This window comes from Fukomys damarensis, unplaced genomic scaffold, assembly GCF_012274545.1.
Source record: "Fukomys damarensis isolate Sample0158 unplaced genomic scaffold, DMR_v1.0_HiC HiC_scaffold_26, whole genome shotgun sequence".
In the NCBI taxonomy this organism is placed as follows: domain Eukaryota; kingdom Metazoa; phylum Chordata; class Mammalia; order Rodentia; family Bathyergidae; genus Fukomys; species Fukomys damarensis.
The window spans coordinates 8247483-8263260 of NW_022900938.1; the positions used below are offsets into that span (position 1 = coordinate 8247483).

Consider the following 15778-nt stretch of genomic DNA (forward strand, 5'->3'; position numbering starts at 1 on the left):
AGACACAAATGAAGTATGAGCTGGGTGAATTACACAACTATAAATATTCCAGCTATTCCTGGTGTCTTAGTTACTTTTCTCAATGCCAACACAAAATACCCAACACCACAAGTTACAGGAGGAAAGGTTCACATCAGCTTACACTTTGTAGAGGTTTCAGTCCATAGTCAGCTGACTCCAAGGCAGAGTGATATGGCAGAGGAGAAACAGTTCATGGCAAAGCAGGGCAGGCAGAAGGCAGCAAGCAGCAAAGCAGCAGCAGAAGCAACCAAGCCTGTCTTTATATTTCACCCAGGATACCTGCCCTTTGGGCAGTCCCAACCATACCCAGGGTGGGGCACCCTTAATCCAAGCATCACACACCATAGATCCAGCCACTTCAGAAGACCACTATGACCACATGAAGTTTGGGAGGATATCTAGATACAACCCTTAACACCCAGTTACTCAGAAGGCTAAAGTGGGAGGATTGCAAGTTCAAGGCTAACCTGGGTGGCTTAGAGACCTCCCTACCCTGTCTCCAAAAACAGTAACGATGATGACAACATAAAGTGTGGGTCTCTGCTGGTTTTAAATCATTATTTTGCTACTCTCAGTCCTTTCCTCTCTAAATGATTAATAAGCTAAGAGTATAATTACCATCAGCAGAGTTCTTGTGCTAGTTTCTGGATATATTTACATCTCTTTATTGTTCCTTTAATTTATCTGTCAATTTTTAATTTACTGGCTATTTTTTCTTAGGTTGTGTGCATTTCTAGGTAGGCAATTAAGGATATTCAAAACCAAACAGAACCTTCATTAATGGAATCCAACCACATAGAAAAACACAGTATGATTTTTTGTTCTGTTTTCCAGTTGGTAAAAAACAAATGAACACACACACACATGCGCGCGCCATGATTTTGTTTTAAAACTTTTCATGATGTGGGCTGAGGTACATATACAAAACAAAATACTATAATTTCCAAGGAAGGATAACTGATATTTGGCTTGGCATAGTGTTTATTTGCAAAGGACTTCAATAGTTTTAGTTGGCCCAAAGCTAAATTAGAGGGAACTAAACAAGTTCATTAAAATTCAGACTGAAAGAATATGATGACCAAATTAAAAGGAGACAATCATCCCACTGTTCTTGACTTTGGCCAGACTATGGCAGGACTGGATATAATTAAAAGTGCTGCATTTTAAGAGGTCAATGATAAAAGAAGAAAGAAAGAAAAGAAAAGAAAGAAAGGGTGGGGAGGAGAGCCAGAGTAAGAAGGGAAAAGAAAAAAGCGTGTCTTGAACAAGATGATCTGGAAGAACTCCCTTGGGAACTAGAGAGGCTCTGCTGCAGGTGAGAGATTCAAGGTGAAGGCTTTTCTGCTGAAGAGGGGCCCACAGTTGGACCCAGACCAGTCAGGACAGCAGAAATTACTGTTTATCTGAATGTCTTTTCCAGCTGAACTGATCTGGGAATGGCCTGGCACCTCCTGCATAGCCTGGGGTCAGCCTACCCATGGGAGAGAGTGCTAATAGGAGAGTCCCAGGTTCTGGTCACAGCATTTGAGATCTGGTTAGAGCTCCATCTAAAGCCATTTACAGACTTCTTTTCACTTAGACAACACAGTCCCTGTTTTGTTTAAGCCACTTTAAGTTTTCAGTCACACTGACCAATAGTCCCAAATGACACAAAATCTTGGCTGCCTTGTGAGGTAGCAAGTTCCACATCACTGGATACAGCCAAGGGAAGGCTAGGTATCCACCTACCAAGGACTGGGGAAAGGAATCTAACCAGGAAAGAAGCCAGGTCTACACGACTGCATTAATTTTCTGGAGCTGCCATAAAAATACCACAGACTGTTTAAATAAGAGAAATTTATAATCTTACAATTCTGAATGCTAGAAGTCCAAGAGCAGGGTGTTCCCTCCTTGGCTTGCAGGTGGCTGTCTTCTTCCTGTGTCATCACCAAGTCTTCCCTGTCTGTGTCCTAATCTCCTAAGTATGCCCGTCATATGGATGAGGATCCATCCTGGTGATTTCTTTTAACTTAACCACCTCTTTAAAGGTTCTCTCTCCAAATACAGCCAGTCTGAGGTCCTATGGGTGAGGACCGCAACCCACACATTTTCAGAGGTCACAACTGTAGCCATCAAAATGCCACCCAATGTCACTTACAATTCTCAGAGACAGCAAACTTCAGCAAGGAATGTCAGTGTCTTCCTGAAGAGCTACTGACCCCCTAGGTTAGCAAGGGAGGTAATGCCTGCAGTCAGGCAAGATTGTCAGGCCTTATCATACCACCTAATCCAGCCATATTTGCTCACTGACTTTATCTGGGGGATTGCTATTTACTTTTCCAGTAAAGCAAGAGGCTTGTACAAACAGTGCTAATTACTGTGTTTTCACATTGGCGGGCCAGTGGGCAACGGGCTGCCCCTGGCCGAGCTGGTGGAATTCCTCACACAGGCATACCTGAAGCGGGCTTTTCTCAGGGGTGGTCATAACTGCTTTGGTCACATTGTTTTTAAAGATCAGATAAGCCTGTAAAGGAAACCTGCAAAACACTGCAAATCTGTAAGCTATCATTATAACAGACACAAGAATTTCACCAAGAGCAACCACCTGCAGGTACAGATTCTGCCTGGGCTCTGAGTACATAGAGAAGAGCTTAAGGTTTTACGGTGCCAACTTCCATTAGGGTCAGCTGACTCCAAAGAAAGAAAATTCTGTACACAAACGTTGCTCCTTCAACAACCTACCTGTTCAACCTACCTTTTATGACTTACAGATAAGGTGTGTGGACTTTTGACCCACCAACTGGATTTATGACTCATATTTTCTGCTACACTATGCTTGCTTATACAGTACTATAATTTTTTCTAATTATACTGTAAAGTACGGCACTGTAGTTTTACGTTCTACTACACATTACAGTACTGCATGTAAGAATTATGCAATAAAAGCAAAGTCATCAACTTGGAGTTTCCTGTGATCATTACTTTGTTCTGAATCTTGTGCCTACTACAGTGCACGCTCAAATTGTGACTGGCCTGACATAAGAACAACTTGGAGCAACCCTGGAATTTTAGTTTTAACTTATGACCAAATGCCGGCCACTCGTGCCTCCAGATGGTCTCAGATACAGATTTAACCGCTGAAGAGCTCTGGAGGGAACATGACAACATCCTTGCCTCTGTGGGGTTCACTGAGAAATCTGGGCCAGTGTCTCACTAGGAACACTGAGATCTGCCTGGAAGAAAGTGTGACCTAAAATTATACAGGAAAGAGTCTTTGAAGGCAAATAACCAACCTGAGTTACAACCAGCAGGAATGAACTGAGTTCCTAAGTCAAAGATCCACTGTATATAAAATTCCTCATTTAGCAACCGATTCATTTAATGAGCTGGTCGTGGGGGCAGAACTTGGTCACTAAAGGAGGAGTGCCTGTACAGGTCCCCGTGCTACTATATAAATCGCATCCCCTCCCACTCTCCGTTGCCGTGGCACGGCACGGACAAGTTTGCATGGATGGTTTGTGCTCATTTTTTACTTTTCAGCAAGAAACATTTGAAGTTTAAGCATGAGGGGGAGTGATAAGCGTAGGCAGGGAAGGGCAAGGTCTACAGTGAGCTTTTCACAACCAAAACCACCAAAGTAGAAAGCTGACCACCGGAGTCAGGACTCTAAGAAGCTGCAACATCACCTCCAACTCTCTCGTTTCACAGGCAAGGGAAGAGAGGTCCAGAGAGGCGGGATGGGGTCTCAAAGCGGCTGACCAGTGGATGCTGGAGGTCGCTGCCCACCTTGTCCTGCAGCGCACCTTTGGAGACAAAGCACCATGCTCCTCTCCTACTCCTTTGCAGCCCCTCTGCGGAGGACTGGCAGTGCTGGAGCAGTCAGACTTCTGGACACAGCTGTGTATCCGGATGTGTGTTTGCTTTGGCTTTAGAAGATGAGTGACATTTTAAACTTTGACAAATCATAGAGAAGACTGGGGTGAGAGGAAAATAGAAAAGCAAATGCCACTCAGCAGCTACCTGATATCCTGGATTACAAAGAAACAGCTTACCCAGAAGCAAAGAGTTACGGGTTGAAATGGGCCCGAAGGCCATGTCTGCCACAGAAACTGCAGGTATGGAAGCTGGGGCAGATGAAGGGGAGCGGAACGTCCACCCACTGCCCGCTGGCTGCACAGGGGCTGCTCTGCCACACACACAAGGCAAACAGGCTGGCGAGAGGAGCATGGTAGGAGAGGCCACCAAGCCTGTGAAGACATGGCTGCGCACAGGCTGCATCCAGCAGCCGCCCTCTGAGCTGGACCCATGATCTCATCGGTGTACCTTAGAGCTCCAACTTATGAATGAGGGGTGCCTGGGAAATAACCCAGTCCTCAACAACACACTTCTGATCTTTAACACCTGCACTCTGGGACATAATTAGGAACCAACCCGGGAGCTCCGGGAACCTTGCTGGCTCTCAGGCACTGTACCCCAGCCCCCCAAGGAGATGCTCTGATCCATCCAGCAATATCAGGCCTCATCAAGCCACTGTAAATGCATGTAATTAAACTTAACTGTTTGGTGAGGTGGTTTTAACAATAAAATATTTGTGAAAACTATAAATTATAAAGCCCGTAAGAATTATTTTTATTGGTAACCTAGACATTAAAACAATCACTATGTGATGTGGTCTAATTAGTTAATAATACCAGTGTTTATCTGTCTTGGTGGTACCAACATTAGTGAACAAAAATGAGCTAACCTTCTTGTAGCATGTGACATTTCCTTTTCCAGTTTATTATCTGGCCCTACTGGAAGGTGAGCTCCATGGGGAGGGACCTCGTCCGTCTGGTTCACCACTGCATGCATGGGACAGAAACTCATCACCCAGTTAAGGCTGCTTCAAAGAGATCACAAATGAACACAATCATTAACCTTGAGTTAATTCTTTCGATGAGGTACACAATCACCTTTAGAGATGACTGTTTTGCCATTTATACTCAGTAAGAAGTTAGTCACTGACTCCCATCCTGACAGTGCTAAGAGAGCAGCCTGAGAGATAAAGACTTTTCTGGGGGCTGAAGGAGCACTTGGGGGAAATGGGGCGCTTTGGAGGAATGGAAGCTTGACAAGAAGACACGGCAGAGGCCTGAAAGTTGTCAAAGCTGTGCCGGACACTCGTCCCTCAGAACAAGCTCTTGGTGCCTAGGATCTATAAAGCAGCAGCTGAGAACCTGGGCTTTGGAGCCTGCATGGCTTGAGTTGCAGTGCTACCTCTAGTACTATAGCTCTGTCACCAAGGGTAACTTCACCACCAGAATTCTCATCTTTATAATGAACGCAACAATGCCTACCCTGCAAGGCTGTTCATTACAAGGAGTAAACCAGAGCGTACAGCTAAAGCATTTAACATATGTCCTTGTGGGTGCTTTATAAGTAATAAAGATTCAAATGACAGTGTGATTACTATTATTTTTACAATATTTTCCAATAATTATATTTTTGTTATGGTTATAGGTTTTGTTTAACCATACTTTTATTTTTCCCCTAGATTATATGACTACGCTGAAAGCTTGAAGTTACTAAAAAAACAAAATAAAGGACCAGGGATTTAGCTCAGTGGTTCGGTGGCCTGCCTTGCAAGCTCAAGGACCCGAGTTCAATCCCCGGTACCAAAAAAATAAATAAATAAAATAAAAATCTTTCATCTGGACTGGGAACACATGAATCATGAGCTTATAAGTCAAGAAAAAGAACTCATAATTTTTCTGAAATTCAAAGAATGAAGGAAAATGGACTTTTCTAAAGCAAGTTAGTGATTACCCAAGTAATTGGCTTTTAAAAACATGAAAGAAATCTGCCCACCTGTGGACTTCCTGTGCTTTCCCACACTCTGAATGTCCACACCCTGATCTCCTCTGCCCCCAGGCCTTCTGTGAGGGGCTTCTATGTCAAAAGTCTCCTCTCCACCTGGCACATTCAAAGTACTGCCTCTCCCTGATCACTGCGGGACCCTTCACCCTGCTTTAGTCTTCTGCTTTATATCTCATCACTACCAAAAGGAAATGGGTCTGTTACTGCCCATGTCTACCCCAGTGGAACACAAGTCCACCCCAAGACACCTCCGCTGTCCACCTCATTCTATGCAGCCCTACAGTGCACAGGAGTGCCTGTCACCAGCCTGTGCTTAAACATACCTGTTAGCCAGGTACACCAGCTTGTGCCTGAAATCCCATCACTCAGCAGGTAAGGCAGGGGAATCACAAGCTCTAGGCCAGATGAGCTCCATAGTAAGGCCCTGTCTCAGAAAACCCCAAACTTATGGAAGGTGTGAATTAGTAACAACAGTAATAATACTGCCTATTACTCATAGCTGAGCACTTCAGGTGCTATGTATTGTCTCATTTACTCTTAATAGCAATGCTATAAATTTAGATTATAACTAACCTGTCTAGAAGAAACTGAAACTTAACAGCTTAAATTACTGACTTCCCCAAGATCAGGAGGTTTTAATCTAGGTCACACGAAGGTGCACGTACATCCAAGCAGGAGTAGGTACACACACACAATTTGTAGGTGAACTAGCAAAACGAATAAAAGGAAACAAGATAGCGGCCACACTACACAACTGTCCTAGGGCTTATGGAGGTGCACAGAGCACAGAGCCACGCATGGACCCCTTCTCCCTCTCTCCCTCCCTCCCTCCCCGCCTCTATCTCCTCTATCTCCTCTATCTCTATCTCTCTCTCGTCCTCCTGACTGGGAGAAATGTCTGGCCAGGGGTGATAACCAAGGACCACCCTCCAGCACCCACAACTGAGGACTTCTTCAAGGTTGACCACAACTGCAGGACAAGCAGGGTCCAAAGCTGTGGCACCCAGGTGAGCATAACAAGCTTGTTATTTTAGATAATGTCAGAGCTCCAACATATATGCTATAATGTTTTTCAGAAAGTGAAAAAAAAGGGCAAAGAATAGTTGTTTAGTATTTCAGAAATCAGAATTTTTTTCCCCTTCAGATGGGAAGGCTGTGGGGAGATACATCATAAAGTACGCTTCTGAAAGTTTTTTTTTCTTATCCTCTCTTCCAAAGCATCCTGAAAGCTACCAAATATTTCCACAGATGTGTAAAAATAGAACTAGCCAAATTACATAGGCTTTTGATTTCTATAATAAGGCCATAAGTTGACACTGTATGACTCAAGATAATTCAACAGCTGGTGCCAATAGCCAGACAGTAATAAACTTCACGCTATCTGGGAGGACACTGTGCTTTTTCAGTATTTCTTTCTTCCTCTCTGTTCTATTTGCGTGCACGCGTGTGTGGGTGTCTCTCTCGTTCCAGGGAGGGACTCTCACTCTAAGCAGTGCTTTTCCATTGAGCTATACCTTTTGCCTCATTTTTAAAAATAAAGAAATGTTATAATTACTACTCAAAGCAGCAGTTGTTGGGCACAGTTTGATGTTGTTTTGGGTTTTGTTTGGCAGTGTTAGGGAATCAAACCCAGGTCTTCTATCATGCTAGGCAGTCACTCTACCACTGAACTACACCACAATTAAGAATAAGGTTAATTCTTAATTAGATACTATACATTTGTACCTGATTGTATTTTAAAGAGAAAGAAATAAAATTTGAGGTCATAGTACTTATATCAAGTAGAATTTTAGTCATTAGAAAAAGTACTTAGAAAAAGTACATGTAACAATGTACATATTGTACAAAATCTCAGTGTTTATCTGATAAATCTGGGTGAACATAGCTTTTTAAAACATATACAGCTATAATTATACAGGTGTACATATATTTGGTCCTTCTAGGATGAAAGAAGTCCTGTAAGTCTATAAGAGCAAGTGCATGCGTGAAGACTAGAGCATATCTAGCACCAATAATAGAAAATTATGAGTAGCTTGTCCTATTTCCTTAAAGAAACTAGTGTCACAAAATAGAAGTTTTCTTTATTCTCCATCCTTGCTCCCCTTTTTTTTTTCCTTTCTCTTTACATGCTATCCAAAAAGTCAGGTCTAATGTGAATTCAGAATGTTTTCTACCTCTCCAAATTCAAATGTTTTTCTAAGAATATTGGTATATCCATTAAAATGTTTAACTTTTAAAATTCGTTGTTAAAATTTGCATAAATGTACCAGACTATGTATCATTTTGACTTGCTTTCTCCCCCATTCAACATATTTTTGAGAGCTTTCATACTGATCCAGTCTATTTCTTTAAACTGCTGCCTGCTGTGTATGACTATACTCGATTGCATGTACCCTTTCCTCAATCAATGGCTCTTTAGACTGTTTCTGCTTTTCACTATAGGAAAGCCACAATATGCTTATAAGCAAAGTACATGTCTCCCGGCATGAGTGTTAAAGTTCTAGGCAAGTCTTTACCTTAAACTGCAGTATTTAGGTCCATAGACTGCTAAACTGGTCTCCATGGTAGTCATCTAGAAAATGAGTTTATGGGGTCTGTCTTTATACTTGTCCCAGGAGACACCATGACCACGAATCACCTCATCCATTGTTAGAAGGTGACAGTCTACAGCCACAAAAGCTATGGCACATATGCAGTTAGTCCTGCTGTCTTTTTGTCCTCCCTCCCCAGCCCCCATATAGGAGATTGAACTGAGGACCTTGTGCTTGCGAGGCGGGCGTGGTGCCACTGAGCTAAATTCCTGGCAGCAAGTGCCTCAAGCTACCCAGCCAATGACTGTGGAAGGGAAAATCGAAAGCAAGCACCATAACTAAGAGCCCTGGACTCATTTATACTACACCTTGCAACAATAGCTTTTTGTTCTGAATCATGAATAGCTCACTTTTATAACTAGTGACGTTATGAATAAGTCAGCCTGGTAGCTATGATATAATGTGGTAATATATTTCTTTGCAAAGATATTCTTTCAAGGAACTACAGCAATCAAGTTACTCCCTTTCAATTCCAGATCATAAATGCTTCTATTTTTGAGATTCTACAGCTTATGATTTCATGATAAAAATCTGTATTTAAAATGACTCGAGTTTTTTTCTATAAAAATAGGTATCAGCGTCTCTCAAGGTAAAAGGGAAAGAAACAGGAAAATAGATATCTACCCACATATAAGTAATAATAGGCACAATTACAATTATTGGTATGGAAGCCATCTCAGAGAAGGTAGCTCACCATCACCACACCCTAAAACCACAGCACTAAGGAGCATATAGACAGTTTGCTTTCTGTGTGGTACCTTTTATAAACACCAGATGTGTTGTTTTCTGGTTTTCCTTTGTTTGTTGTAAGTGCTATATTAGTAACAGTCTATGCATCCTCCAAGTATTAATTAAGGACACAGACAGGAATAACACAGCACTGCTCCTATTTTTAACAATTCCAACGCACTCCAGTCTGCACAAAGTGAAAAATAAAATCCAACAATTATGCGCTCACACTGGCCTAGTCTTATGGTCTCTCAGCCAAATGTTTACATCTAAGAGTAGATTGTGGACTGCACTTTTGTCTAAAATCAAACAAAGCAAAGCTTTAAGTCCCTAACTCTGTGTTCTCCAATTAGAAAAGCTCTAATCAGCTCTGTTACAGCAACTCATTGTGTTAACATCATAATTCCATCTGAATCCATGCAAACACACTAATATTTTTATACTTTGGTATGTCAAGACGTGCTTTTAAGTTATTTTTCACTGTGCCTGTGAATCAGACAGAAAGCGCATCTGTTTGGTTTCTTCTGAAATACAGGATTGTATTACACATTAGGTCTCTCTTGATAAATGTGTGTGGTGATGGCCTATGACCTGTCTTGGTGGCCTGCACAGGCCAGCTACATTCTCAGAGAGCAACATACCGGGGCGTCCCTATATCCTGCTAAAACCTCTGGGGGGGATCCTTAAGTCCATCACCACCTAAAATCTGACCCATTTTTAATTAGACTCAACACAATCTTTGATGAGTCTCCAGGAGCTTAACATGTAAGCACTGCTGTAAAGCCAGAGATTGATGGCACAGAGACCAGAACTAAGTCCTGATCTCTTGCTATCCCAACACAGACGTAGGTAAAGCTGACTCCAAAAAAGCATCAGTAAATGCCCAGCTACAACAGATTCCCTATCGTGGGCCAAGCTGGAATTTCTAGTGCATAGTTCATGTTTTATTAGATTCTTTAAATAAGGAATGTGCCCTCCCTCCCTCACTCAGTCCTCTTCAATTTTGGAAACATTACTGGCATCACCCAAAATTTTTGTCAGAAATCAAATCCCAGTGAGCAAATGAGCCAGTTCTACTTCTCCAGGTAGAAGTACTTTCCAACTCGGTTTGTTATTTAGGAAGCTAGGGAGCTGTAGCAATGGGACTAACAGATTTGACAGAAGAAGGCAGCCTATGCTTTTCTGTTGGGCAGAATCCTTTGCTAGGGAGGCAAGAGATCTAGAGACTCCCAAACCGCAGCCTGGCAGACACGGTGCCTCCCCCTGGCATTCCTGTGAACAGGACAGAGAATTCCTGAGTTTGTAAGAATTCCATGGTGACTGAACTCTGACGAACATCACCATGGACAAATGGAAGCTTGGCCTCAGGGAAGCAAACCACATTACAGGACAGGAGAACCTTGGGGATCACTGGATGGTCGCCCAAGTAATATTACTTTGGGAGAGTGCGACTGTGTGGGTGGCATTTTAAAAACTTAATTCATAAATATTTAACATTGAAACTCATACTCCTTAACTGGCCACAAGGTGAGCAGGTAACACATTCTCCCTTTCTGGTGCCAGTGTTAATATATGCTGCATCTCCTTTGCAAATTACCTACCCACAAAAAAAAAAAAAATCAAGAAGAAATTGCCCACAAATCATAACTCTATAATCCTTAGCATTTAAAGGGAAGGGAAAAATGTCTTTCCTTCTTTTCATGGAGTCAATCACCTACAGGAAGCATTAACTCCTTTCATTTTACCATGTCAGGAATTATTTGAAAGTATTCTAATGAAAAGAGAAGCATGTATGACATTTCTCTCAACTGATTTTGCAAGTAAAACTTCTAAACCAAGGCACCAAGAGAGGAATAAAATCCTACGTTCTAAGACTCCACCATAGCAAATGAATTGTTTTCTTTTTTCTGCATCTTGCATCGTGCTATGTCCCATCTGTGGGAAACTTGAAGCACCAGTTACTCAAATCATCTTCTGTGTTCTGAGGAACAATGTTGGGAAAGGACAGCAAAGCCCACAACATTCTAGTCCTTCAAACTGGGCACAGTGTGTGGAAGGTGGGGGGACAGAAAGGAGGCGAGGGAAGAGGAATAGGATGCAGGGGGAACAGGAGGAAGAGGAGAAGGAGGAAGAAGAGGAGTAGGGGTAAGAGGCAGAGGAAAAAGAAGGGAGAAAGGGAGAAGAGGAGAGGGAGAAGGAGGATAGCATAGGACACATTTGAGTCCATGGTTTAGTTTGTGAAATATGTAGATTTATGCCCTTAAATATGCTGATGAATTAGAAACAACTCTTCAGTGTCACCACATATCACCCCAATAGCAGCAAGAGCAGCAGCTCCTAATGCTCCCCATATCCTTGCTATCTGCCTGACCCCACACGATGTACTTTACATAAATGTTAGTGAACTTTCTCCAGTATCCCTGTATGTATCGTCATCCTGATTACAAGTGAATAAAACCAAGGTCTGTCCACGACCAAGATGGCATGGCGAGGCCAGCCTGAAGGGTGGAAGACTTCACATGAGGGGCCTGGCCCAGTTTATCTCGGAATGTATTTCAGATTAGTAAGCCAGAGTTACTTTATCAGAATACACAGTATAATTTTTAGAAAGGACAATAGTTATGTCCCTTCTTTGCACTATGTGATTTTGTATAAAGACTGAAACTCAAAATAGCACATAAAACTCTGTCTTTGTGAAACAACTACGTTTGAAAGAAATGGAAACTGCTTGTCAGACCCAAAAACTCACTTCCAAAAATTTAACAGTAAAGTTACCCAAAATTATGTAATTGTTAACTCCTACAGAAATGTTTGGCTGATGACCACATTTAAGGAGTTTCATGGTAGCCTTATGTATGTTTTCTTTTGTGTTTTACCAGACATTTTATATAAAAACAATAAATGTGACTTTTAAAAAAACAAAACTAAGTTGTGGAGAATGGTGACAAGGAAAACGTCAGACGAACTCTAAGGTTTCCTCCTTACACAACAAGCAAAGAACATAACAGCTCCTTCACGTCTGCAGACCTCACTCAGATCTCGTGAGTAAAATCCAACCAACGCAGTGGAAGGCTAGCTCGTTTTCCTGGTCCGGAGGCCACAGTGCAGCTGAGGTGCAGCTCACCTATACTGTCTAATGCCAAGGCCAAAATCAGTCATGCTTGGAACTTGAAGCCACAGTCAATTCCACACACCACTCCTCAGGGAAAATACTGGCTGGAGGTCCTCATCTTATCAGTGCCAAGAGCCATCCCACTTTATTTCATTAACTTGCCAGTATATACCAATCACCAGTTTCTCACAAACACCTGCAAATTCCAGAAGATAAAAGTACTTTGCTTTCGAGCACTAATTAACTTTAAGATGAGACCAATCCATAAGCCATTATATGATTTGTAAGAACAAAGCATTTTACAATATAAAGGCTATGTCTGGTGGCTCACTTCCAATTTAATACCATTCCATTCTTTTGACAACCTAGAGTCATAAACTGTCAAGACTGATCCCAATTTGACCAAGGTGTTGCTGAGCTGGGAATGTTAGGCACTCTGAAAACCCCAAACATCTTGATTCAGGAGCATTAATGATCTGTACATTTCTGAGATTTACTGCCATTTGTACTTTTGTTAGATTTAATGGGTCTTGTAGTTATAAAAAATATATCAGGAGATTACAAAGAAATAATAAATTAGCTGAAATCAAAATATGCTAATGAGTGCTATAGGCAATTACCATATTTTATCTCATTTAGTCTTCATTTAAAAAAAGTTGAGATAGTATTAATAATATATTTAATGATGGCAGAACAGAGATACAAACAATTCTGTAACTTGTCAAAGGCCATGTGGTTCCAAGTGGCAGATCCAAGCTCTGAGCCAGGCAATTAGATTCTGAGACCATGTCTGTATCCACCATGTAATACTAATCCTGCCTTTCATAAATAAGGACAGGAGGAAATCTTTCCCTGGAGAGAGCAGCTATTTCCTTTCTCTGCTTTCCTTTCTTTTCCTCATTCTCCTGCCTCCTTTATTTTCTCTCTCCCTTGCTTATGTCTTGGTTCCGCTTATAAACACCCGGAGTTGCCTGGCTCAGGCCTTGGTGTTGAGGGTGCTTAGAGAGCCAGCTGTTCCTGAAGAAAGAGGTGGACACAGGCTGCAGTAAAGACACAATGCCACGATCCCTGATAACACCAAGTATGCACAATAACACTAAGCACAAGAATACTTACTCTAAGCAACAAAGCACAGACCAACATTTCAATAAGATCAGAAATTGGGAAATGATATCTTGGAGGCCATTATAACTGATTTTCCATGGCTCACTGCTCTCCTGAGCCCTCACACTTTCCTTGATGGTCCTATCTATATGTGTGATTTTAACTTTCCCCTAACTGTATCCACAATCCTAACCTCTCCATTAAGATACAAGCTTTTAAAAGTAATTGTTTGATAGCCCCAGATGTTTCCATTGCAAATGAGACCCAACACTAAATTCAGATCATTATGCTCCCACCTCCCCGATCTGACATCTCTTTTCTGAATTTCCTTTAGGTTTAGAGGAGCTGGCACACCAAGGTGGAGATGGGTCTCTGCCTCATCTCTCACATCCAAACCATTCTATCAGTTTTACCTCCCAAGTGTCTCCCGTCTCCCCTTCCCCCAAATTCTGCTGGGGCTTCTGTAGCCAGGCCTGTATCTTCTCCCCTGACTGGGACCTTTTAAGAACATTCTCAGAGACACCTAGCTCCGAAGTGACCCTGCACCACGTATATGTCAGTGATCATCCCCTGGACGGATCCTCTCCTGTGCTTTGAGCCTGCCATGGCCCTGCTTCTCCAGAGAAGACTCAGTATTGTGTGGCCTTCAACATCCCTATATTTTCCATCCTATGAATCTGGGATCTAAGTCACCGGTCCACTAAACTGAACAAATACTCAGGGTCTCACTTTAAATTCTACAGAGGAATACTCGCTCCTCTAGAGGATGCAGGACATAATTTCAAATTTGTTATGAAAATGGAACCTTTTAGAACATATTTTTTTAGCCATGGTAAAGATCTTTCAAAAGAATCCTTCAGAGATCAAATGGAAAAGAAGAGTTAAGGCCAACCACTCTTTGTTTCTGAATCAGGAACTGAGTTTTAGTTCTGAGCTCTTTCCTTGCTGTGGCAACTGCCACAAGGGGTCCTGACGAGTGGAGGGTGGTGAGGGAGGTGGCTGCTATCAGGAAACGGGGCAATCCTCGGTCTTCATTCAAGGACTTGGTCAGAGAACTGCAAAGCTGCAGGTGGCACCCACACAGCCAGGTCAGAAGGATAAGGTTAGAGAGGAGATGCTGCCCAGGCCCGGGCCGCCCACTGCGGGTGGATCCACAGTGGAGCCGCAGTGCTGTCTTGCAGGGTTACTGCCTAATAGGGCACAGTGTAGAAGACAGGGCTGAGGTTCTAGGGAGCAGAATGAGCCCTGGAGTGGAGAGAATCCAGCTCTTACTCCTGAGCTCGCGCACAGTGAGGAACCTACCAGAGAGCAACCATCTGGAAGGAGCAGGGGAACCATATCCAAAGTCACACAGATAGGCTGCGGCCGCTAGAAAGAGAGGAAACTGCCACGGGATTTCATCTGTCTGCCTCCCTCCAATCCTCCTCCCACCTGTGTCCCTCCTGAACTGAGGTGCTTCTCAACCTCAGCAGCGAAGAGGAACCTAGAAGGGAGCTTCTAAAAGTACACAGGCCTGGAGGGTCTGAGGTAAGGGGGCCAGATGCAGCCTGAGCTTGCAGAGCTCTCCTGGGGGGGTCTGCTGCTGGAGGACCAATGCATAGCTGAATCCGACAGAAGACAGGATAGCAGGTCCTGGAAGCACGCCCTCTGTACAGGCAGAGGACAGTCAGAGAGCCAGCAAGTGAGGACCAGTAGATGGCACGAAGAGATGGGTGGAGCAAAGAAAAAAACAACCAAACGGAAAACAAAGACAGATGCAATCCTTCTGTCTTCCCACGGCCGGTTCACATCGGTCACCCCCACTGCACTCTCCTCTTCCCGCTCTTTCTCCAGTGATCACCCACTCGCCACGCCACCTCCTGTGCACCCTCGCCTCTCTCCTGGCTCTTCCTTTCTCGGGAAAGCCTGTCGCTCCTCCTCTTGCCATATACATCACACGTTCCCTTCTTGCGCAGGCTGAGCTGGCCCATTTGGATACTTGGCTACGAGTAAGCAGTAATTCATAGCTCAAATGGCTGACACGTTATCCCCTCTGCACACTAAATACCTGGTAAAACTGACCTTAGATGTAAGAATTTCAGGGTGAAGGCTGGGTGTGGCGACACACCTGTAATCTGCAGCGCTCTGGGAGGCTGAGGCTGACCACAAGTCTGAATCCAGCCTCGCTGACTTAGTGAGACCCTGTCTCCAATTAAAAAAAAAAAAAAAAGGCTGGGTATGTATCTCAGTGCAAAGGCCCCGGGTTCAATCTTCAGTACCACACACACACACACACACACACACACACACACACACACAATAATAATTTTAGGTTAAACTGATCTAGTAGATTTTTGTGTGTCCCTTAAAATGAAAATAAATTTAAATCAAATACCATTGGATAACA

General features: G+C 43.0%; 1 protein-coding gene across 5 annotated transcripts in view; it reads right to left on the minus strand.

Annotated features, from left to right (window-relative positions):
- The window catches only part of Mfsd6 (major facilitator superfamily domain containing 6), a 59016-nt gene that overhangs the window by 21317 nt on the left and 21921 nt on the right, over nt 1-15778 (minus strand). The window lies entirely within an intron of this gene.